At 46.3% G+C, this 23,820-nt stretch overlaps 1 pseudogene; it reads left to right on the plus strand.

Moving 5' to 3' along the window:
- Positions 1-21,419: 21,419 nt before the first annotated feature.
- LOC128096242 (putative hydrolase RBBP9) lies at positions 21,420-23,219 on the plus strand (annotated as a pseudogene).
- Positions 23,220-23,820: the final 601 nt, after the last annotated feature.

Consider the following 23,820-nt stretch of genomic DNA (forward strand, 5'->3'; position numbering starts at 1 on the left):
TTTGTAGACCAGGCTGGCCTGGAACTCGGAGATCAGTCTGCCTCTGCCTCCCGAGTTCTGGGATTAAAGGCGTGCACCACCACCACCGCCCAGCTTACTTTGATCTTTTATGGATAGACCCAGAGTGAGCTTTTCATACATTTTTTTTTTTACACAGTTAACCTGTTTTCTGCCTAATGCTTTGTATATGATGTTTGTTTTCTGGCAAATGGAAATAAAACTATTCCCAGCCCTGTATGAACAGAAAGTCTACCTACTTAAAAAAAAATTTTTTTTGAGACAAAAGTCTCATGTATCTCAAGCTGGCCTCTAACTTATATTAATAGAGGATGGCCTTGAACTTCTGATCCTCCTGTCTGTACCAGCTAGCTACTGGGATCATGAGCTTGTATCATGCATCTTGTTTATTTGGTTCAAGTACTCTGCTAACATCCCCATCCCCCAATTTTATTATTACTTTTTGAGACAGGGTTTCACTATGTAACCTAGGCTGGCCTCAAATTCACAATCCTCCTGCCTCAGCATCTTGAGTACTGGGATACAGGCATGCACTACCAAGGCCAGTAGGTCAACACTAAAAGATCTAATACACTTGTTTTCTGTTAAAAACTGAGCTACTGGGGCTGGAGAGATGGTTCAGGGGTTAAGAGTACTGACTGCTCTTCCAGAGGTTTTAATTCCCAGCACCCACATGGCAACTTGCAACTGTCACTCATGGCTAAATATGGATGCATATAAAATAAGAATAAAAAAAAAAAAAAGAACTGAGCTACCCTGAGTACCGAGTATCTTTACCTCAACCTCCAACTGCATGCATGCTAAGTCACAATGAGGCAGTTTCCAGAGGTGTCCGCTGGATTCACTAATAGGTCTCGAGTTGATGCTGAACACAGAATTTTTTTGTAGCACTGGGTCTACCCTGTAGCATGTTTTCCTGTGGTGTCAGTTACTTATGTGTGGGTTGGAGAAGGCAGAGGTTAGTCAGCTTGGGATGAAGTCTGTCAGGTGAATTGTGAGCAGGAGCAGGTGACCCACGAGGTGTCTTTGGACAAGCAGGAGGAACTGTTGACCATGGAATCCAGAGGAGGGACATGTGAAGTCTAGAGGAGCTGAGGGACGGAGACAGGAGCTACCGATGGTTTGGAAGTGCTAATATGGCAGAGCAGGAGAGGAAGGTGATGTGGACCAGGATGCTGAGAAGGTACTTTTTTTTCCCCCTCTTTTCTTTTTGGTTTTTCGAGACAGAGTTACTCTATGAAGTAGTCATGGCTGTCCTGGAACTCACTCTGTAGACCAAGCTGGCCTCGAACTCACAGAGATTCATCTGCCTCTGCCTCCCCGAGTGCTGGGATTAAAGGCGTGCGCCACTACCCCCTGGCTGAGAAGATAAATTTTATAGGTGGGAGTTTCAAATGACAAAATGTGGGATATAGCCATAGGGTGAGGGGCCTGGAGCCAACTAGCGGTAAAGGTTTTTGGAAATGTAGAGTTTAAGGTGTTATCTGGGTTATCCTTGAGTGGTACACAGCACCACAGTTTATTGTTGAGTGGATAAAAAAGTACAGGAGAAGCTGAGCACAGTGATAAATGCCTGTAATCCCAGAGAAAAGTGGAGGCAGGGGCATTAGGAGTTCAAGATCATTTGCTCCATGGGGAGTTCAAGGTTAGTCTGGGCTACATGAGACCCTGTCTTAGAAGTCAGGTGTGGATGTACATCATATCTTTCATTCCAGCAGAGGCATGTGATCTCTGAGTTGGAGAGCAGTCCGCTCTAGGCCAGCTGGTGAGACATTGTCTGAAAAAAAGAGTACATGAGGAGATGACAGCACACTTTAATAAGTAAATTCAAGTGACCAGGGATGTGAGTGGAGAGGGGTGCTTGTTCCCAGTGCAGCAATGTGTGGACAAGGCGGCTGGTGGAGAGTCATGATTTTATTTTTCAACATCTGTGAGAGATCCAGAGACTGACAGGAGAGAACTCAGAGTTATAGCTAGAGTTTTCCTGCCTGGCCCACAGTCAGGACAAACTCTCTGACCTGCCAGTCCCACAGCCACTCAGACCCGACCAAGTAAACACAGAGACTTATATTGGTTACAAACTATATGGCCGTGGCAGGCTTCTTGCTAACTGTTCTTACAGCTTAAATCAATCCATTTCCATTAATCTATACCTTGCCACATGGCTCGTGGCTTACCGGCATCTTCACATGTGGCTTGTCATCATGGCGGCTGGCAGTGTCTCTCTCACCCAGTTTCCTGTTCTCTCAATTCTCCTCTCTCTTAGTCCCGCCTATACAGAGTCCCCACAAGGCAGACACTGAAGGACTGAAGAAGGAGCCTGGAAATCACTGAGGATATAGGGAAATTCTCAGATTGAGAGTCAGGAGTTCTAGAGAGGAGAGTGGGGTCCTTTGAGGGAAAGGTTGTCAGGACCCCCAACCCTGCAGTTAACACCCCCAGTTTTATTCATTCTTATTCATCCCTCAAACTCCTGTGTGTGTCCGGGTGCTCAGGGATTCTGGCGTGGGGACCACAGGGCCAAGTGGATCTCAGCAGCTCCTGAGCTAATGCTAGAAGGCCTAAGCCTGAGATAGGGGTGGTCACAATTACAGCCGCACTCAGGTTGCTTTGTGTGGCATCGCTGTGTGTGGAGGATGGTGGATGGGAGGCTGGGCAGAGAAGAGGCAGGTGATGTGCAGCCACTCAGATTGTGAGCAGTGTTGTCTGTGACGGACAACTTGGATGGTAAATTTGTCCTGACTGCTCTGGGCTGCAACAGGACCCTCCTAAGGCGACTTCTCTGGTCCCACTGGGGTCTGGAGTTCCTCTGTCAGGCTGATAGAGAATGCGGCCATCCTCCACAGACTGAGGAGGCTGAAGAGACAGGGATGGATGTCATCTGTGAAACTGACGCCTGAGTGGGTGCAGGAAAGGTGTGTGCTGGACAGTGCGAGGGATGGCGTGTAAGTGGTTTTTGAGAAACAGGCTCCCTCACATACAGCAAGGAAGCAGAGCTCCTGGTTTTGTTGGCCTGTGCTCGGAGACTTGTCTTCTGTGTCCCAGGCTGACCTCAAGCTTGCTATGTAACTGAGGATGACCTTGAACTCTCGATCCTTCTGCTTCTGACTCCTAGGGGCTGGGTTTTACAGACCACCATACCGAGCCATAACTACCCTTCTCCTCCAGGGCCTGGAGAGAGGCCTCATCAGTTAAGAGTACTTTTTTTTTAACCTCGGAGCTGAGGACCGAACCCAGGGCCTCGCACTTGCTAGGCAAGCGCTCTACCACTGAGCTAAAGCCCCAACCCCAAGACTACTTCTTGCTCTTGCAGAGGAGCCAGGTTTGGTTACCAGCCCCCATACAGCAGCTCATAACTATCCATAACTCCATTTCCAGGGGCTCTTACACCCTCTTCTCATTCCTGAAACCACCAGGTAAACACAGCGCAGTACACATATATACAGACGTGAAGGCAAAACACTCATACATAAAAAATGTATGTACATTTGTTTTTTCCAGACAGGGTTTCTCTGTGTAGCTTTTGGAGCCCGGAACTTGCTTTGTAGACCAGGCTGGCCTCAAACTCAGAGATCCGCCTGCCTCTGCCTCCTGAGTGCTGGAATTAAAGACCTGTGCCACCATGCTCCACTCTAAAAAGCTATTTTCTTTCTTTTTTTTTTTTTGCCTGCATGTAATTAATGTATGTCTGTGTACCCCATGAGCACCTGGGTGCCTAGGGAGGCCAGAAGAGGATTTGGATCTCTTGGAGCTAAAGTTACTACATACAGTGAGCCACCCTGTGGGTGCTGGGAATCGAATCCAAGTCCTTTAGAAGAGCAGCCTGTGCTCTTAGTTGTGAGTCATCCCTCCAGCCCCAATTTCTCTTCTCCCGGCTCTTTTTCCTCCTTCCTTGGAATAAGGATGAATAGCTACTACAAGGTAATCATATATAGTAGACAACTTCCATGTCCTCTTGCAACCCCAGAACCTCTCCCAGAGGTGTATGTGTGACAGGGCAAAGGTTCCTCCATCGTGTCTCATCTGAAGCCATCTTTGGTTTAACCTGAAACTGACTTTCCCCTGCTTTTTTTTTTTTTTTTTTTTTTTTTTTTTTTTTTTTTTTGGTTTTTCGAGACAGGGTTTCTCTGTGTAGCTTTGCGCCTTTCCTGGATCTCGCTCTGTAGACCAGGCTGACCTCGAACTCACAGAGATCTGCCTGCCTCTGCCTCTCAACTGCTGGGATTAAAGGTGTGCGCCACCACCACCTGGCTAAAAGTGACGTGTAAAACTCTATATGGTAGATTTTTTTTTTTCATTGTTGAGGACCAAACCCAGGGTCTTGCGCTTGTTAGGTAAGCGCTCTACCACTGAGCTAAATCCCTAACCTGACTTTCCCCTGCTTTTATCCTCCCACCCCACCCATGTGGTGAGTGTAGTGAGCACATACCCCGGTTACGGGGGAGGAATAATCACTCTTGATTCAGACTTGGTATAACATTTATTCACACAGTAAGATTACAAGCAATATTCATCCTGTCTTCCAAATCAAGCAGGAGAACCTCTCCGGGTGTACAGGTCCGGACTCGCCACATCTGTTCCTCTGTATCTTGGGTCAGCCTTCCTCAGGTCAGCCACGTCTGCACTGGGGACAGGATCTCACATCTCTGGAGGAGGAGAGTCGTCTTGCGCGAGGGCCTGATGAGCTTTGTTGGTCGGGTCTGAGGCTTCATCTTTTATATTCTTTTCTGGCTAGGTTTCTAGTCTGATCCCTACTTTCACACATAGCTTATAGCTTATCACTACTCCTTTTGTGGTTTACTTATGTCATTTCATTGCTTATCACTCCTGAGCAGGGTTGTTCACCCTAGGCCTTACATGTGTTCCTTACAGTGAGAAAGTACCAACTTGTTCTAGAAACACTGGGTTGAACTGCCCCAGCTGACTGCATGCTGTAGGCTTCTGTTAAACTGCTCGCTTGCTTGACTTCCCCCTGCAACTGTTAACCAGGATTTTTTGTTTGTTTATGTGTCCTTTGCCTTTAAAGCCCCATTGTAAAATGCACTGGAGGCTGCTCTGTGAGAAGTGTTTCTCTCCGGCAGTCTCTGAGTTCAGACTCTCACTTTGGACTTTGATCCTGCTGAGTGGTCTTTGGGTCCATCCATCCCCCATCCCCTCCCTATCCCCCAAGGCTGTGCTGAGCAGCCAAACCTCCCCCTACAGTACATAAGTAGCACATTATCCCCACCATGATGCTCTCCTGCTGTTTTCACTCACTGGCACTTCTTGGAGACTATTTTATGTCAGTCAAGCTAGAGCTACCGGAATCTTCTCTGATTCCCCGTTATGGATGCACCAGGGTTTTTTTGTTGTTGTTGTTGTTGTTTTTTTGTTTTGTTTTGTTTTTCTTTTTTTCCGGAGCTGAGGATCGAACCCAGGGCCTTGCACTTGCTAGGCAAGCGCTCTACCACTGTTCTTATTAAGTCAGTTTTCTATGGAAGGCTCTTAGCTCATTTACGTCAAACAATGCCATGATATTGAAGCTTTGTTTCGGCAGATGGGTTTATCTCAGTTGAGATATCTAAGTGCTTTGCCTGGGGCTAGATGATGTGGTTCAGATGGTAGGCACTTTCCCACTGCGCAGAAAGCCTGGATTCCGCACTCTGCACCACACATACCTATCGCTTGGGGGTTGGAGGCAGGAGAGCCTCACACTTGGAACCCTTCCACCTTCAGCCTCCTGAGTGCTGGAATTATAGGTGTCCCTTACCACCTCAGGCTTCACCACCTTCTTTTTTGATGGCTTCTGAATTTGAGTCACAGTTAGAGACCTTTTTCTAAATTCTTAGTGGAATTTACTTCTCCCCGCTAGGACTTGTACAACTGCATATTTTACCTTTATTATTATTATTATTATTATTATTATTATTATTATTATTATTATTTTTTTTTTTTTTGGTTTTTCGAGACAGGGTTTCTCTGTGTAGCTTTGCACCTTTCCTGGAACTCGCTTTGGAGACCAGGCTGGCCTCGAACTCACAGAGATTCGCCTGGCTCTGCCTCCCGAGTGCTGGGATTAAAGGCGTGCGCCACCACCGCCCGGCCTTTATTTTATTTTATTTTATTTTATTTTATTTTTTTGTTGGTTTTTCGAGACAGGGTTTCTCTGTGTAGCTTTGCACCTTTCCTGGAACTCGCTTTGGAGACCAGGCTGGCCTCGAACTCACAGAGATCCGCCTGGCTCTGCCTCCCGAGTGCTGGGATTAAAGGCGTGCGCCACCACCGCCCGGCCTTTATTTTATTTTATTTTATTTTATTTTATTTTATTTTATTTTATTTTTTTGTTGGTTTTTCGAGACAGGGTTTCTCTGTGTAGCTTTGCGCCTTTCCTGGGACTCACTTGGTAGCCCAGGCTGGCCTCGAACTCACAGAGATCCGCCTGGCTCTGCCTCCCGAGTGCTGGGATTAAAGGCGTGCGCCACCACCGCCCGGCTGCCTTTATTATTTTTAACCTTTTTAAAATTATAAATTTTTTGGAGAAGATACATTTTCACAAGAAACACTGGTGTGTGTGTCGTGTTGTCGTCTCCCCCCTCCCCCCCGCCAGACTTCTTGTTTCATGTCTTAGCACTAGGCCTGGAGTAGAGGCGCACACCTTTAATCCCATCACTGGCAGGATTACAGAGTTCAAGGTTAGATTGGGCTACAGAGTCTGTTTCAAACAAACAAAAATTATCTGAAATCTTCTAAGAGGAAAACTTTGCTAAAATAACACTGGGCCAATTCTTACTGGAGAAATCGGGGAAGTTAACTATGTCTTGCGGGCTGCAAGAATTTATCATAGAGATTCAGCTGTGTATTAAAGCTGAACTTTGACCGGCCAAGGGTCTGTCAAAAGGCAAAGCCATTTATTATGAATATTTGGTGTTACCCAGCCTTTAATATTCCAGCTGTCTTCTGCTATGAAATCCTTGCATGCCCAGACCAATTGGTAAAGACCTGCTGAACCTACCAGTTACTAACTCCCCTGCTGAGTTTAGAAGACAAGCTGGCGGGAGACACATAGCTTTGTTTCCTGTGCTAATGAAGCTCGGACCATCCCCTCGCCTTGAGGAGGCCGAGTGGTTCTCTAGAGCATTTTGACTGAGAACAAAAGAGGTTTTTACATATCAAGGTGAGAGGTAAAGCTTCATTCCTGAGGAGGCAGGGTACAAGGTGCCCAGGGAAAGAAAAGGCAGGCATATTTCTGTAGACAGGGACAGAACAGCATGGCGAGAGAGAAGAGGATGACAGAGGTTCCACAGCGGGTAAGCAGATCTCGGGTAGAGTTTTCTGAGTGCCAGGAGTAGAGAGCAGCAGAGATGGAGAAGGAGGATACAGAGGACGAAGATGAGGCTGGAAGCGTAGGAATTTAGTCGTTAGCAGGACTATGAGCTAGGGAACTGGACGGAACTGCAGTTATGGAGACAGGATTTCTTCCCAGAGAAATAAAGTAGACGGATATAGAGCTTGGTGTGTCTAGAGTTGTTCCTGCCTTGAATGCCTGGTGGAGCTATAGCCGAATTGATGTAATCTTGTCTTAGAGGAATAAAGTTAACAGACATAAGAACATAGTGTACGTAGATTTTTTTCCCCCCTCAGATCCCACGTCAGGATGAGCCCCTGACCCCTGGGTACTCCATAACCATGGGAAGTTCATGGATCCCCATAGTGTCTCTTGTCTAGTTCTAGAAGGCTCCAAACTGGCCACCTCAGCTTACAAGTGAGAACGAGCTGGCAGGCAAAGGCCCCAGGACGGAACACAGGCTGCCCATCTCCTTGACGGCTGCATGCAGTTCTTTAAAGGTTATACAGAACCTGGTGCCCCAGATGCCCTGGCCGGATGCTCTTTGCTGCGTGTTTTTTTTTTGTTTTTTTGTTCAGCCTTCTCCACTCTGCAGACAGGTTTTTAATGTACAGGCAGATTCATTACATGGCTTCTGAATCCTCCTTCGTCAGGATTCTGCCCCTTCACGGACCCGTGCAGTGACGATTGCTTCCTGATTCCCCTGGACCCGGAGATGGAGCCCACCTGTGGACTCCCTGGCAGGTGTCGGCCTGAGGCTCATCCAGCGGCACATCAGACTTCTTACGTGTAGCTCCATACTTTTTTTGGAGTTTGCAGATTCTAGCTTCAGCTAGTTGATCAACCAGTTGTCTCTAAGCTTCTGGTGCTTTGCCTTTTTTTTTTTTTTTTAATTTTTTTTATGCAAGAATATTTTGCAATATATATATTTATTTTGCAATACAATTCAGTTCTACATATCAGTCACGGATTCCCTTGTTCTCCCCCTCCTCCGCCCCCCCCTTTTTTTAATATTTTATCTTTATGTGTATGAGTGGTTTGCCTGCATGTATGTATGTCCACCTCCTTTTGTGCAGGTCAGAAGAGGGTGTCAGGTTCTCGGGAACCAGAGCTACAGACAGTTGTGAGTGGCCGTGTGTGTGCTGGGAATGGAACCCAGTTCTTTGAAAGAGAACCAAGCGGTCTTCACTGCTGAGCCACCTCTTCAGCCAGTTCCCCACCCCCACCCGACACACACCTTTATTTTTTCCATACAGGGTCTCACTGGATAGATCCCAGAACTCACGGAGATCCCCCTGTCTCTGCCTCCAGCGTGCTGTGATTAAAGGCCTGCTGCACCATGCTCAGCTCTCATTTTGTGTTACGTACTTACCACTTGAATCTGCCTACAGGTTGTCTTCCTCCGAGTCTCTGCTTGTCTGGACATCCACCCGTCCCGCCTTATTCACTGATTCTGAAGCTGCAGTGCTGCCTGGCAGCCACGTTTCTGCAGCGCTCTCCATCAGGCACTGCATGCGTCCCGCCTTCCCCACAGCGGCCTCTGCAGACCCTCCGCTCTCTCCCAGGCTGGTCTCCCCGGGACTCTCAGCACTCGGCCCTTCTCTGGAGTCTTGGAGACAGTGTTCCATGCTTCTGGTTCCTGACCCTCCTTGTTCCCACCCACCCCCATCCTCCTTGTACCTGGAGTTTTGGTTCCTGTCTGTCCAGCCCCGCTGACCCAGTGGCTACAAAACCACTAAGTTCTCTGCCATCTGCAGCCTGTACTCTCCAGTGAGAGGGGAACTCCTTAGAGGGGGTCATTTTCCAAGTGTCTGTCTGTGTACCCCTTCAGTTCTAGGGTACTATGTAAACGTTCTCTGTCCTCTCCCGCCCCCTTGCACCCCACCCCCCTTTTTCTTCCTTCCTTTGAGATAAGGTCCCTCCTGTAGTCCAGGCTGGCTTGGAGTTCACCCCACAATCAAGGAGAACCTTGAGCTCTCCTGACCCTCTAGCCTTTACTTCTTGAGTGCTAGGTTACAGGCATGGACCCCAAAGCCTGGTTTATACAGTGCTGGGGTGGAGCTCTGGAACTCCTGCGTGCTAGGCAAACACTGTCGGCTAAACCACATCCTCAGCCCACACTCTCTTATTTCCTAGTGTTGGTCTTTTAGAGTATTTTAAATTTGTATGAAGATAGGCTTTTGCAGTGTAGCCCTGCCTGAGTCTGCTGGATGACTGAATCCTCCTTCGTCAGGATTCTGCCCCTTCAGGGACCCGAGCAGTGACGCTTGCTTCCTGACAGGTGGGGAAAGGTGCTTGTCACCAAGCCTGATGACCTGAGTTTGGTCCCCAGGAACTACATGGTGGAAAGAGAGCAGACTCCCATGATTGGCCTCTGGCCTCTACAAGGTGTCAGATACTACCTCCAACCACTAAATAATGTTAGCCCTGGCTGGCCTAGGATTCAATATGTGGACCAACCTGGCTTTGAACTTGCAGTGATCCTCCTGCCTTTTCTGAGTACTGGGGTTACCGATGTGAGTCACTATACCCAGTCTCCTGTATTTTACATTTTCTGTGTATCAAACTTTGCCTGTTTATGGGGCTGGAGAAATGGTTCAGTGGTTAAGAGCACCTCTGCTCTTGCAGAGAACCCAGGTTCTATTCCCAGCACCCACAGGACAGCTCACAACCTCCTGATACTCCAGTTCCAGGGGATCTGATGCCCTCTTCTGACTTCTTTGGGGACCAGGCACACAGACATTCAGGCAAATCATTCTCATATGCATATGTGTATGGATATTAAAAACAGAAGCAAACACTTGATCTGTTTAAATCACAACAGGTTGTCTCTTTTCTGCTCTTGTGTCTCTCTTAACTGGATTGAGACTGACGTGGTCTCGGGGCATACTCTGTCATCCAGGACTTCACACTGCCATGTCTGTTAACGAGTCCATTAAGTTTTAAATAAAATGTAATTAGGGGCTTTAATGCTTTAATGTGAAATACTTCATGGGTTGTTATGAGTTTTAGTGAAACTTGGAAATGGTTGGGGTTTTAGGATGGGTTTGGAATATGTTACCATTTAAGTTAATGGAATATAGTCTCCTTTTGTCCAAAAATTCATGATCCGACAGATTAGCTGTGGATAATGAGGGATAACTATTATCTTTTCTTTTTATAGTTGTTGCATTTAATGTAAGACCCAAGCGCGACATTCCCCCGTCTCTTACCCCTTCCTTAGAGTGTCTTGTGATTGCTTGTTTGTTTGCTTGTTTGCTTGTTTGTTTGTTTGCTTGTTTCACTTGTGTTTTGGATCTAGAATGTCTGTGATACCTCCTGTGTTGAAAACTTTGTCTCCAACCTGAGGACGCTGGGGGTGAAGGAACCATGGGCTCTGTAGAAGGAAGTTAGACCTCTGACAGCATGCCCCAGTGTCTCCTCTCATCTCCATCTTGGGGTTCCTCTGCTGAGTGCTGCTGTGACAACCACAAGCTCAAAGACAGTGGGGCCAACTCACCATGGGCTGACACCGAGAGACTATAAACCAACATAAGCAATAAATATTCCCTTTCCTTTTCCCCTTTTTGACCTGATCTCCTGTAGACCAGGCTGGCCTCAAACATGGCCTTGAACTTTGAACTCCTGGTCCTACTGCCTCTGCCTTCCAAGTACAGGATATAGGCATGTATCCCCAAATCCAGCACTATCTCATCATTTTAAGTTGCCAAAGTGAATGAAGCAGACACATTTGGTCTTATCAACACCATGAATGAGTGCTAGAGATAGAATGGTGAGTGGAACATAAGAAAGTTCCAGAAGCCCACATATAATTTAGCATAATATTTATAAAGCTCAAGTTGAAAATTGCTATTTCTTTGTTTGTTTGTTTTAGGTTTTTCAAGACAGGGTTTCTCTGTGTAACAGTCCTGGCTGCCCTGGAACTTGCTCTGTAGACTAGGCTGGCCTTGAACTCACAGAGATCCACCTCATTCTGCCTCCCAAGTGCTGGGATTAAAGGTATGTGCCATCACTGCCCTGCTTGGAAATTATTTTCATTTTTAAATTTACTTTTGTCATGCTGGGAATTGAACCTAGTGCCTTGCACATGCTAACCAAGTGCTCTGCCACCGAGCTGCATTCCCAGTCCCAAGTTTTTATTTATTTATTTATTTATTTATTTATTTATTTTGGTTGTGTGCCTAGCCTGTAAAGTCTGAGTCATCTCTCCAGCCCCCAAGTTATTTTTAAATACATAATTAAGCCTGGCAGTGGTGACACACGCCTTTAATCCCAGCACTGGGGAGGCAGAGCCAGGCGGATCTCTGAGTTCAAGGCCAGCCTGGTCTACAGAGCGAGATCCAGGAAAGGTTTTAAAGCTACACAGAGAAACCCTGTCTCGAAAAACCAAAAAAAAAAAAAAAAAAAAGAAAAAGAAAAAAAGAAAAAAAAAGAAAAAGGGGGGAAAGTCTATGAGAATCTTACAAGTGAAAGTGCAGCCTTTGTATAGTCTCTCCTCGTTTATTGGCTGGAGTACACATAGGAACCAGAAAATTTGCATTTTAGTAACAATATTTCCTACTGAAGTGTTTGGTGGACTTTTTGCCACTCAACAAATTCAGGAAGAGCAACAGTCAAGCATTCATTGTCTGTCACCATGACCAAGGTTGGCAAGAACTGTTCTGTTGAACTCCCAACATAGTGTGGTACTGATCTTTGCTATTTGTTTGTTTGTCTTTGAATTTTATTGTATGTTCATTGGTGTGAAGGTGTCAGATCCCATGGAACTGGAGTTACAGACAGCTTGAGCTGCCATATGAATGTTGGGAATTCCTCTGGAAGAGCAGCCAGTGCTCTTAACTGCTGAGCCATCTCTCCAGCCCCTCTTTTTTTTTTTTTTTTTTTAAACAAACAAACTATTTTTATGCTGGGCAGTGGTGGCACATCCTTTTAATCCCAGCACTTGGGAATCAGAGGCAGCCTGAGTTCGAGGCCAGCCTAGTCTACAGAGTGACTTCCAGGACATCCAGGGCTACACAGAGAAATCTTGTCTCAAAAACCAAAACCAGAATAAAACAAAAAAACTCTTCTTACTTAATATCTATGGACGTTTTATATGCATGTATGTCCGTGCATCATGTGTGTGCAGTGCCCAAGAGGGCATCAGATGCCCTGAGACTGAAATCTGATGCAGTTGTGAGCTGCCATGTGGGTGCTGGGAATTGAACCTGGGTCCTCCGGGAGCGCAGCTGGTGCTCTTCACTGCTGAGCCATCTCTCCCTGGCCCCTGGTCTTTGCTCCTAACACGCTGCTTTGATCATTCCATGTGTTGAAAGGCACTAAAGAGTGGCATGTTCGCCGGGCGGTGGTGGCGCACGCCTTTAATCCCAGCACTGGCAGAGCCAGGCGGATCTCTGTGAGTTCGAGGCTAGCCTGGACTGCCAAGTGAGTTCCAGGAAAGGCGCAAAGCTACACAGAGAAACCCTGTCTCAAAAAACCAAAAAAAAAAAAAAAAAGAGTGGCATGTTCTCCTGGGCAGCAGAGCTAGCCCAGAGTGAGCGTTGTCACCATGAGGCTTTTCTCATCTTTAGCCTTGCGGAATCCAAGTGTGTAGTCATGCTTTCTTGTCGGACTTTCTTTTGGGACTGACAGCTTCTAAATAATGACATGGAGACTTATTAATTAGAAAAGCTTGGCCTTAGCTTAGGTTTTATAACTTAGTTAGCTCTTATAACTTCAATTAACCCATTTATATTAATCTATGTTCTGCCACGGTTCTCACTATCTCTCCACACTGTACGTCCAACTTCCTCAGTGTCTTGCTGGCATCTCCTGCACAAACAGATTCTAACCCAGAGTTCCTCTCTCCCAGAAGTCCTGTCTATTCTGTCCTGCCTAGCTATTGGCCATTCTGCTCTTTATTTTATTTCAATTAATTAATTAATTAATTAATTAATTAATTAATTAATTCCGAGACAGGGTTTCTCTGTGTAGTTTTGGTGCCTGTCCTGGATCTTGCTCTGTAGACCAAACTGGCCTCGAACTCACAGAGATCTGCCTGGCTCTGCCTCCCGAGTACCCGGATTAAAGGCGTGTGCCACCGCCACCGCCACCGCTACCACCACCTGGCTATTCTGCTCTTTATTAAACCAATCAGAAGTCACCTTAGGCAGAGACATATCTTTAGCGTGTACAAAAAGACTACAAAAGCATATGCATATATATTCTTTTTATAAGAACCAAGCACAATGTAATTTCTTTTTTAAAAATTAATTATGTATATATATAGTATGTATGTGAGTGTGTCTGTGTGTGTGTGTGTGTGTGCATGTTTGCACATGGTGTAGTTGTCCACAGAGGGCATCAGCTTCCTTGGAGCTGTAGTCCCCAACAGTTGTGAACCTTAGAAAGTGGCTGCTGGGCACTGAACTCAGGTTCTCTGCAAGAACAATATGCCATGGCAATCACTGAGCCGTTTCTCTCCACACACATATGCGTGCACACACAGTCATCAGGCTTGGAGGCAAGCACTGTTAACTGCTGAGCCATCTCGCCAACACCTGTATATATTCTTAAATGATGAAGTACCATTCAACTGTAAGTGTAAAAAGTCTAATTCGATGCCAGCAAGATAATTCAGTAGGCAAAGGCCCTTGCCGCCAAACCTGGTAACCTTATTTCAATCCCATGGGCCCATGTGGTGGAAGGAGGGAAAGGACTCCTGTGAGTTGCCCTCTGACCTCCACCTGTGTGTCCCCGTGAATACATAAATGATGTGGTACACATTTTAAAATCAAGTTTTCTCTAGGTTTCCTGCACAGTCACACTGTGATGGTCTCTTCAGCAATTCTTCCTCATTTAAAAACAATGGCACGCTCTCTACTTCCAGTCATCACACTGAAAGTCTCGTCATATCTCATCATCATCAATGTCTTCCCCAAAACGTTCCCACCTCCTGGCCCTGCAGCTTCATCTGGACCTTCCTACATAGGAAAGCAAGCCCGGGGCCTCTCGCTTGAGAATCGCCCTCTCCACCTGCCGGGGGAGCAGGGGGCTGGAGCTGCAGGACGGAGGAGGACTTTTGTCCCCACTGAGGCTCCTGTCTTCTGCAACTGCTGATGCCGCTGCCAAGGGTTTTTCTCTTCCTCACCTGGCATGTTCCCAGCAGGCTGGACTGGGCAGTCTCAGGGAGTCCCTGTCTGCCGCAGGCCCAGCAGGGCTGGCTCCCCTCAGGGACAGCAACAGATGAAGCAGTGCCAGCACCCACATCTCTTCACAAGAGTGGCAGGGGACACTAGATGCCCTCTCTTATTTGTTTTTAAGGATTTTTTTTTTCAATTTTTGTTTTCTGTGCATGAGTGCTTTTGTGTGCGTGTATGTACCCACAGGGGTGCTTGGTGCTTCCAGAGACCAGAGAAGGGTGTCCAGTCCTTTGCAATTGAGTTACAGAGAGTTGTGAGCTGCCATGTGGCTGCTGGGAACCCAGGCTTCTCTAGCTGCCTTACTTAGTTTCAAAAGCCGGAAAGTTCAGGAGAGATTGGTGAGGTCACTAGTCAGGCTACCCATGGCCACGTAACTTCCCCGTGACTATCATGGTGACTATCGTGAGTTCCTCTCAGTCTTTTTGAGGCTTTGTCACTGAGTAATTGAGTTTAGAGATCTCTTGGGGAAGGACTTGCTAAGATAAGGCCTTAAGGCATCGCAAACGTTGGCTGCTATATATAACCCAGCACACTGGTAGCTGTGTTCACTCTCTGCCATCTTGTCATGCCCCAGAGCACTAACAACAATGACTGGGTCTTAGTGGTGCATATGCATGACTTAAGAATCCATCCAACCACAAACAAGAGTGGGTGGCCGCATAGGGAAGCAGAGGAAATCACTTCCCACACAGCCTATAAAAAAAAAAAAAAAAAAGTCGGGGCTGGGGAGATGGCTCAGCGGTTAAGAACACTGGCTGTTCTTCCAGAGGACCTGGGTTCAATTCCCAGCACCCACGTGGCAGCTCACAACTGTCTGTAAATCCACTTCCAGAGGATCTGACACCTTCACACCACATGCACATAAAGTAAAAAAATTAATTATTTTTTTTTTAAAAGTCAGGTGGCTGAATAGGGAAACAGAGGAAATCACTTCCCATACAGCCTATAAAAAGTCTCCACGCAGCAGCAGGCCTCTGGTATCTAGAGACTCACTACTGGTTATGGGTGTGGTTCAATGCTACAGTGATGATCTCGGCACTAATGTAATAAGTCTTGTGATTATCGTAGAGGGCCCCATGAGAACGTGCTTTGCCCAAACTGGTGTCTTGTTCCCTTTCCACACTCCCCTATACCCAGAGGGTTGTGCTCAACTGACCTCTTTATAGCATAGACTTCGATGTACCTGTGCCGTCCTTCTGCAAGCAACTTAAATCCAGCTATTTTCATCATAATCTAGAAAAGAATCCCACCTTCCATTATGCCAACAACAGTATCCTGTTTGGTCCAGAAAAGAGCACTACCCAACAAAGACTGGGGGACTGACCAGGATCCCTCCCAGTGAGTCTGAACATAAATTAGTCTAGTTAATCTTACCTGAACCTCTTGGCTTTCAAAAATTAACTAAAACCAGGAGTTAGGGGGCTGGAGAGGTGGCTCAGTGGTTAAGAGTACTGGTTGTTCTTCCAGAGGACCCAAGCTCTATTCCCAGCACCCACATAGTGTGGTTCACAATTGTCTGTAACTCCAGTTCTAGGGGATCCAAAACCCTCTTCTGGTATCTGCATGTATATGGTGTACAGACATACATGCAGGCAGATCACCCATGCACATAAAATAAAAATAAAGTTTAAAATTGAAAAAAGTAACTGAACAGTGGTGGCACATGCCTTTAATCCCAGCAGCCAGAAGGCAGAGGCTCTCCGATCTCTGAGTTTGAGGCCAGCCTGGTCTACAGAGCAAGTTACAGGACAGCCAGGGCTACATAGCCTGTCTCAAAAAACAAAAACAAAGAAAACCTAAAAATAAGAGTTAGGCTGAGTTTTTTTCTGTTGACCACAGACAACATGGATGTGCAGTTAACACAAAGAAGACGCAAATACCCAGAATTCAGTGCCGTTCCTAAGTGTGCTCTAAGGAAGAGGCAGCATGCTATGTTGTTCTAGAGATGGATTTCCAAGCGTTGGGCCTTGTCTGCCCCACTGAATGACAGGTGGTGGTGGTCCATTGGTACTGTCACAAAAACCATGTGAGGATCTTCATATACCCCATCTATCAGGTTAACCAGGAGTGTACCTGCCGAGAGCCATCCCTGGTGGTGGATGGGTCCGGCAGAGGGTGTAAGGAGTCGGCGGGGAAAGAAGTGAGCCAGGCCATGGTGGTTAGGAGAATCTTGCAGCAACTACCCTGGACATTTTGCCATGTCTCAAGCAATGTATTATTAACTTACTGGTCAGAGTGCCCAGGAAAAATGCTCAGGCCAAAGCTGCTGCAGTTATTATTCAAATTCTGGCATAATACAATGTTCACATTTGTATCTTTATAGAATTTGTCTATATGTCTAATCCTGACATTCTGTTGTTCCTTGGTCATATGACATTACAGTGCCTCTGCATGAGCTAACTTCTAAGAGAGGGAGGTCCTAATACCTCATACTCTTATCATCTTTCCACTCCATACTTTGCTCATCAATATGCCTTTGTGTAGGGTAGTTGTATGCCACGTAATTGTCTGAGTGTTCAGTGGGAAGAGCCTTGTAATCTCAACTGAGGACAATTCCTCTAGCCCACTGAATCTTGTTGATCTTTTTAATTTTACTTTGTTTTGAATATCTTATTCCAGTGTAAGTACAGGGACAGATGTTTCAAGAATGTCTCATAGCCTCATAAAGAGACCTCTGGCTTCTTCTTTATGTGTCACAACCTCCAAGGCATAAGGAAAACCTTCAAGTAGATAAGGCTATCTCCCTCAAAGTGTGTGTGTGGGGGAATAGTATGTTCAGGACTTTCCTGGGTGAGCTTAGAAGCAGCATTCCTGGGAGAAGGTGTAAATGATTCATAAGGAATTTTCCATCAACCCAATATCCTCAAATTGTACAAATATTAAAAGTGCCCCAAGTATGTAACAGGTGGGGATGAAAACCAAAGGTGGCATGGCAGCCATCATGTGGCTCAGCTCTGCTGGATCTTTGCCAAGCAGCTGTGTTGGCTTTATGACGCCTGCCATTCCATTCGGATATGGCTGTGCCATGTACCTTTGAATGGGATTTATTCACACAGTGCCCAGAGCCCACCAATGGGTCACTTCTCCTGGTGCCTATGAATCCAAGCCCTCAGTCCTCCAACCTGAGCTCATAGCAGGTCCCGGACTAAAGATGACACTTGGCTTTCAGATCCAATAAGCTCCTGAAAAGGCATTGTTTACCTTACAAGACTCTTCTGATGCTTCAAATACCCAGAAATTAGTTAGTAGTAGTAGTAATAATAATACTATTAATTACTATAGTTATATAAGAATATAAATAATACATGTATAATAATAATAACAACAACAATAATAATAATAATACATTGGTTTCAGGGTTCGTGGTTTTGTTTTATTTTTGAGACAGCATCTTAAAATATTGAGGATCCTGAAAAGAAAATTTGGGGATTAATTGTCTCAAGTCCTTGCTCTAGTAGTCTGTGAAGCTGAATCGTCTCAGCTAGCCATCTTGAAATTGTCCTGAGTAGTCTGTAGTTCAAAGCCAATCTTTGGGTGGTGTTAATCAGCTTAATGGTATTATTGTAGTCCATGTGGAATTGTCAATTGTTGTGAGGTCCCATCATCCTTTTGTAGATTTCAAAGTTGCTGTTAGGCGTAGTCATGGTTCCCTGCAGTTTTTTTTTTTGTTGTTGTTCTTTTTTTTGTTTTTTGTTTTTTCGAGACAGGGTTTCTCTGTGTAGCTTTGCGCCTTTCCTAGAACTCGCTTTGGAGACCAGGCTGGCCTCGAACTCACAGAGATCCGCCTGCCTCTGCCTCCCAGTGTGCTGGGATTAAAGGCATGCTTTTTTTTGTTTTGTTTTGTTTTGTTTTTTTGTTTTTGTTTTGTTTTTTGTTTTTGTTTGTTTTTGTTTTTGTTTTTTTGTTTTGTTTTTTTTGTTTTTGTTTTTGTTTTTGTTTTGTTTTGTTTTTTTGAGACAAGATTTCTCTGTGTAGTTTTGGAGCCTGTCCTGGATCTCACTCTGTAGACCAAGCTGGCCTCGAACTCACAGGGATCTGCCTGGCTCTGCCTCTCCAGTGCTGGAATTAAAGGCATGCGCTACCACTGCCTGGTCCTGTTTGTGACTTTTTTCATGATGCCTTAGGTGATCCGATCGTGCAAAATTCTTACCGCACTTTAAACATTTGTAGGGTCGCGCTCCAGTGTGCTTTTTCTTGTGCCGGTTGAGCTCATCTGATCGCGAGAATTTCCACGGGCATCCAGGCATGGGGCATACGTAGGGCTTCTCCCCTGAACCAGAAAAAAAGAGAGGCTTGTTACACTCAGGGAAGGCGGGCCAGGGGTCCTGACAGTAACCGAGGACAAGGTTAGACAAGATGGAGAGGAGACTGAAGTATGAAAAGGAACAGCTGGAGAGAAAGAGGAGTTGGAAATACAAGAAACCTTTGAAGGATAGGAAGAAAGAAAAACAGCAAAAGGAGGTAAGGAAGGGATGAGCAAGAAAGCCAATGAAGGAATAAGAGAGAAGGAAGGAGACAGTCTCTACAGAGGTAGAGTGAAGTCTCTGAGTTGGGCACATGCCAATAGCCCTAGGTACCTGCTGGCTCAGGTGGAAGAATTTCCTGAACCAGCATGTTCAATACCAGTGTGGACAACATGCTGAGACCTCATTTCTCCAGGGGATAAAAACAAATAAACTCATGAACCTCCACAAGGGACCAAATGAATACCTCACTTATCCCATCATGCAGTACCAGGGACATCACAGAAGGCTGTGGCCTTGTCTGACACTGGCCTGAGACCTGAGCTGTCAATAAAACCTCTTTATCCACTTTCTCCAGGGTCTCCTGGGGTCCCAAACTTCCAGGAAGTGGCAATAATCTCAAGTAATGTTGAAGCCCTACAAAAGCGCAGACCTGTAGCCACTTTCCCCTCCCCCACAGAGCCTCACTCACCAGTGTGTTTTCGGACATGGGCTCGGAGGTGAGAGGACTTTGAGTATGCCTGTCTACAGTCTACGTGACTGCACACATAGACCTTCTGACCGCTTCTCTTTGACTGAGGGGCCGGAGTCCTGAGATCCTCCTTCACCTCTGGTAGATTTCTCGGAACCAAAGGAGAGCTTGAAAAGCCTTCCAGAGGTTGTCCCTGGGCCGAGTGTGAATTTGGAATGCATTGGGATCTGTCCTCATAAGGCATCTGGCTACAAAGAAGGGACATCATCTGTCCTGTATAATAGGTCAGGCCACCGCTGGTGTTTGCCATCTGTGAGCCACAGAAACTCTGGTCACCAGTGAGGGTTGTCATTTGACCCCCAAAGAGAGTTCCATCAGCATTGGAGGGTGTAATCTGGCTTCCATAGATGGTCTGGTCAGAGAAAGTTGTTCCCTGACTTCTGTAGGGCGCATGGTTACCATTGAAGGGCATTGTCTGACCCCAAGAGAAGGTCTGGTGACCAGTGGGTGTTGTCATTTGACCCCCAAAGAGAGTTCCATCAGCACTGGAGGGTGTAATCTGGCTTCCATAGACGGTCTGGTCAGAGAAAGTTGTTCCCTGACTTTTGTAGGGAGCCTGGTTACTATTGAAGGGCATTGTCTGACCCCAAGAGAAGGTCTGGTGACCAGTGGGTGTTGTCATTTGACCCCCAAAGAGAGTTCCATCAGCACTGGAGGGTGTAATCTGGCTTCCATAGATGGTCTGGTCAGAGAAAGTTGTTCCCTGACTTTTGTAGGGAGCCTGGTTACTACTGAAGGGCATTGTCTGACCCCAAGAGAAGGTCTGGTGACCAATGGGAGTTGTCATTTGACCCCCAAAGAGAGTTCCATCAGCACTGGAGGGTGTAATCTGGCTTCCATAGACGGTCTGGTCAGAGAAAGTTGTTCCCTGACTTCTGTAGGTATCCTGGTTACCATTGAAGGGCATTCTCTGACCCCCAACGAAGGTCTGGACACCAGTGGAGGTTGTCATCTGGTTACCATCAGGGGGTGTCGTCTGAGCTCCATAGATGTAGCTTGTCATCTGACTCCTATAGAGAGGCTGGTAACCACTGAATATCATTTGATCGACACTGGGAGGTCTCATTCTATCTCTGTAGACATTCCAGTCACTATTAAGGCCCATCTGCTGATGCCCATGGTAAGTTTGCTCAACATCGGGGGTCATCATCTGACCCCAGTCGAAGGCTTGGTCACCCCCAGAAGTGATTGGACAGTCTTCCAATGGGGTTTGGTTGCCACTGAAGTTCATCACATGACCTTCTTCAAGAGTTGCTATCTGGCTTCTGTTTCGAGGAGTTTGATTATGACAGATTGTGTTTATCTGGCTGCCTTCATTGGAGACTGTCACCTTGCTTTCTGTGACTGTTGTAGTCTGCCAATCATCGAGTAGTGGCTTGGCGATATCATTGGCATCTGTTTGCTGAGAGCTTGCTGTGGGTGCCATCTGATCAGCAGGCACAGCTTGTTGGCATGATATAGGAACAGCCTTATTTGGCCCTGCAAGAGGCATAGCAAGGGCTTTTCCAGGGTGTGTTGAGTTGTGAGTAAGCACCGTCTGGGGGTTACTTGGAGATTCAGAGGTCACTGCTGTGGAACCATCGGAAGCCATGGCTCTGGGCTGACTTATGCTGGGGGGCGTGAGTGGCGTGAAGGGCTGAGGTTGAGAGCTGGAGCTTTGGCCTAGTTCTGACATGGCAGGAAGATTTAGGGAAACTCAAGTTCTTCAGATGTTTGGGGGATGGAGTTAGGCTTTTTGAGGAACTAGATTTTCAGTTGTGAGGACCTAGAAAGAAAAACAGGTCAGGCAGTCCTCGCTCAGATTCAAATTCCAGTGTTTACATCACTCTTCGTCCTCACCAATGCCATGTTACTCCATCCCACCATCGTTTCTTACTTAGAAGAGTGTTACTGCCTCTCAAATGGCCTCCCTGACTCGAGTTGACTGCTCACTGCATCCTACACACACACACACACACACACACACACACACACACACACACACACACACACACTGACATCTCTAAAGGATGAACCTGTGCTGTTCCCATCTACCAGACAATGACGGAATCTGAAGGAAGCAAGAGCAGCCTCCAAATCCCTGCAGATCTAAGCAGAAACTTGCAAATGCCCTGTTTCTCCAGACATTTTAGTAGAGATCTAGTTAAATGAATAAATCAACTTTTGAGGGAATTCAAACATTTCTACCAGTGACCCCAGGATCTAGGAGTCACAGCTATTAATGCTTTCAAAGGGAAAAGAGCTCCACGTAGTGGCACACCCCTAAGTATAGCTACCAAAGTATTAAAAGACTGGAGACATGATGAACCAACAAGCTAACTTTACAACCTGGCAGTTATCAAAATAAAATAAACTCAAAGATGGCAAAGAAGGAATTAGGATCCGAGCAGAAATAATAGAGTCAGCTAAAATAAAAACTGATTCTTTGAAAAGAACAACAACATTGTCAAACCTAGAGGTAAAGGAAGGGAGGGGGAGGGAGGGGAAAAGATGGATCAGCGGGTAAGGGTCCTCTCAGCCAAACCTGAGACCCACACGGTGATCGATCCGGTGATCGGGTGATAGAGAAAGCTCAGTTCCCAGCACCCGTGTGGCTCCTAACAACTGTCTGTCTAACTCCAGTTCCAGAGGGTCTGATGCCCCATTCTGGCCTTCCCAGGTGTTGCATGTGGCAGGCAAAATACTCATGCAAATAAAATAGAAATGAGCCGGCGGTGGTGGCGCTCGCCTTTAATCCCAGCACTCGGGAGGCAGAACCAGGTGGATCTCTGAGAGTTGGAGGCCAGCCTGGGCTACCAAGTGAGTTCCAGGAAAGGCGCAAAGCTACACAGAGAAACCCTGTCTTAAAAAAACAAGAAACAAACAAACAAACAAACAAACAAACAAAAGACAGCCAGGGCTCCAGAGAAACAAACAAATACAAAAAAGATTGTGCTTAAAAAAGAAATAGCTAGGTGGTGGTGTAGTTTGCCTTTAATCCCAACATGCTGGATCAGAGGCAGGCAGATCTCTGTGAGTTTGAGGCCAGTCTGGTCTACAAAGAGTTCCAGGATAGCTAGGGCGGTTACACAGCGAAACCCTGCCTGGAAAAACCAAAGCAAACAAATAGGTTCTGAGCTGGACAGCAGTCTCCGGTGTCTGCATTTACAGTGTTCCTTAGCAAGGCAGTAATTGTTCCCTGGAATGGAGACAGGGATGTGGCCACCCACCATACGGCTGGGTGAGGAAGGGGCTGGAGCAGATTCCTGGTTTTCAGTGTTTGGCTAAAAAAACGTACCCGACCCAATTACAGCTCCAGAAAGCATCTGGTTGCCCTTCCTGGAGACAGAACTACACTATGATGAGAAGACCATCATCATAGGCCACAGTTCGGGGCCATGGCAGCCACGAGGTATGCAGAAACAAACCAGGCATGCGCTCTTGTACTGGTGTCTGCATAGACTTGGGAGACGAGAAAGGGTGAGTGAGCGGGCAGGCGGGCAGGAACTCAGCTGCCCCCATCAGTGAGAGCTCAAGGCCAACTGCCCACACGTTCTACAGTTCAGCTCCACCGATAACCCCTTCCTTCCTAGACGGAACAACGAGAAGTGGCGGCTAGGCTGGACGCCAGATTGTACAAATTCACTGACGTGGTCACTTTCAGAACAGCGTTCCATGAACTGACTAGTGTTGTGAAGTCTATGCTAAAGGACCCAGAATAGGCAAGATGATGCCTGCCCTGTAACGTGTCAGGATGGGGTAGAAGAGCATCTATTACCACACAGTTACCACACGTGAAAGGTTCAGTTAAGCTACTAAAGTGACTGAAAAACAGATTGTTTAAACACTCACACTAAGTTACTAGCGTTTTCAGTTTCCAGAGGACTTAAATCTTCCTGAAAAGCTGTTAACTATAGCAGTATTTTTCTGTTTGATGAGGAACATGGAATCAGCCATCCTGTTGATCCAGAGAGTAAGTCAGAAGTAGAACCAGAATCAGACATGGTGGTGTGTCCCTAGAATCCCAGCACTTCAGAGGAGAGATGGGGTTTGGGTGGACAGGAACCAGGAGGTGACCCTATCTCAGGAAAGAAAGAGCGTGAAGTAGAGATAGACTCAGGTCTCCAGAGTCAATTATAACTCAATAGCTTTAGCAAGGTGTGACCTACTCTTGAGACCCCCAATACTTGGGAAGCTGAACAAGGTGGATAGTTTGAGACCTGCCTAGGCTAATTTAGCAAAACCCTATCTCAAAAACAAACAAACAAACAAACCCAAAGAAATAAAAACTAAACCGGTTTTCATGAAAATTATACAAGTGAC

This window comes from Peromyscus californicus, unplaced genomic scaffold, assembly GCF_007827085.1.
Source record: "Peromyscus californicus insignis strain IS unplaced genomic scaffold, ASM782708v3 Scaffold_5__1_contigs__length_169319896, whole genome shotgun sequence".
Taxonomy (NCBI): domain Eukaryota; kingdom Metazoa; phylum Chordata; class Mammalia; order Rodentia; family Cricetidae; genus Peromyscus; species Peromyscus californicus.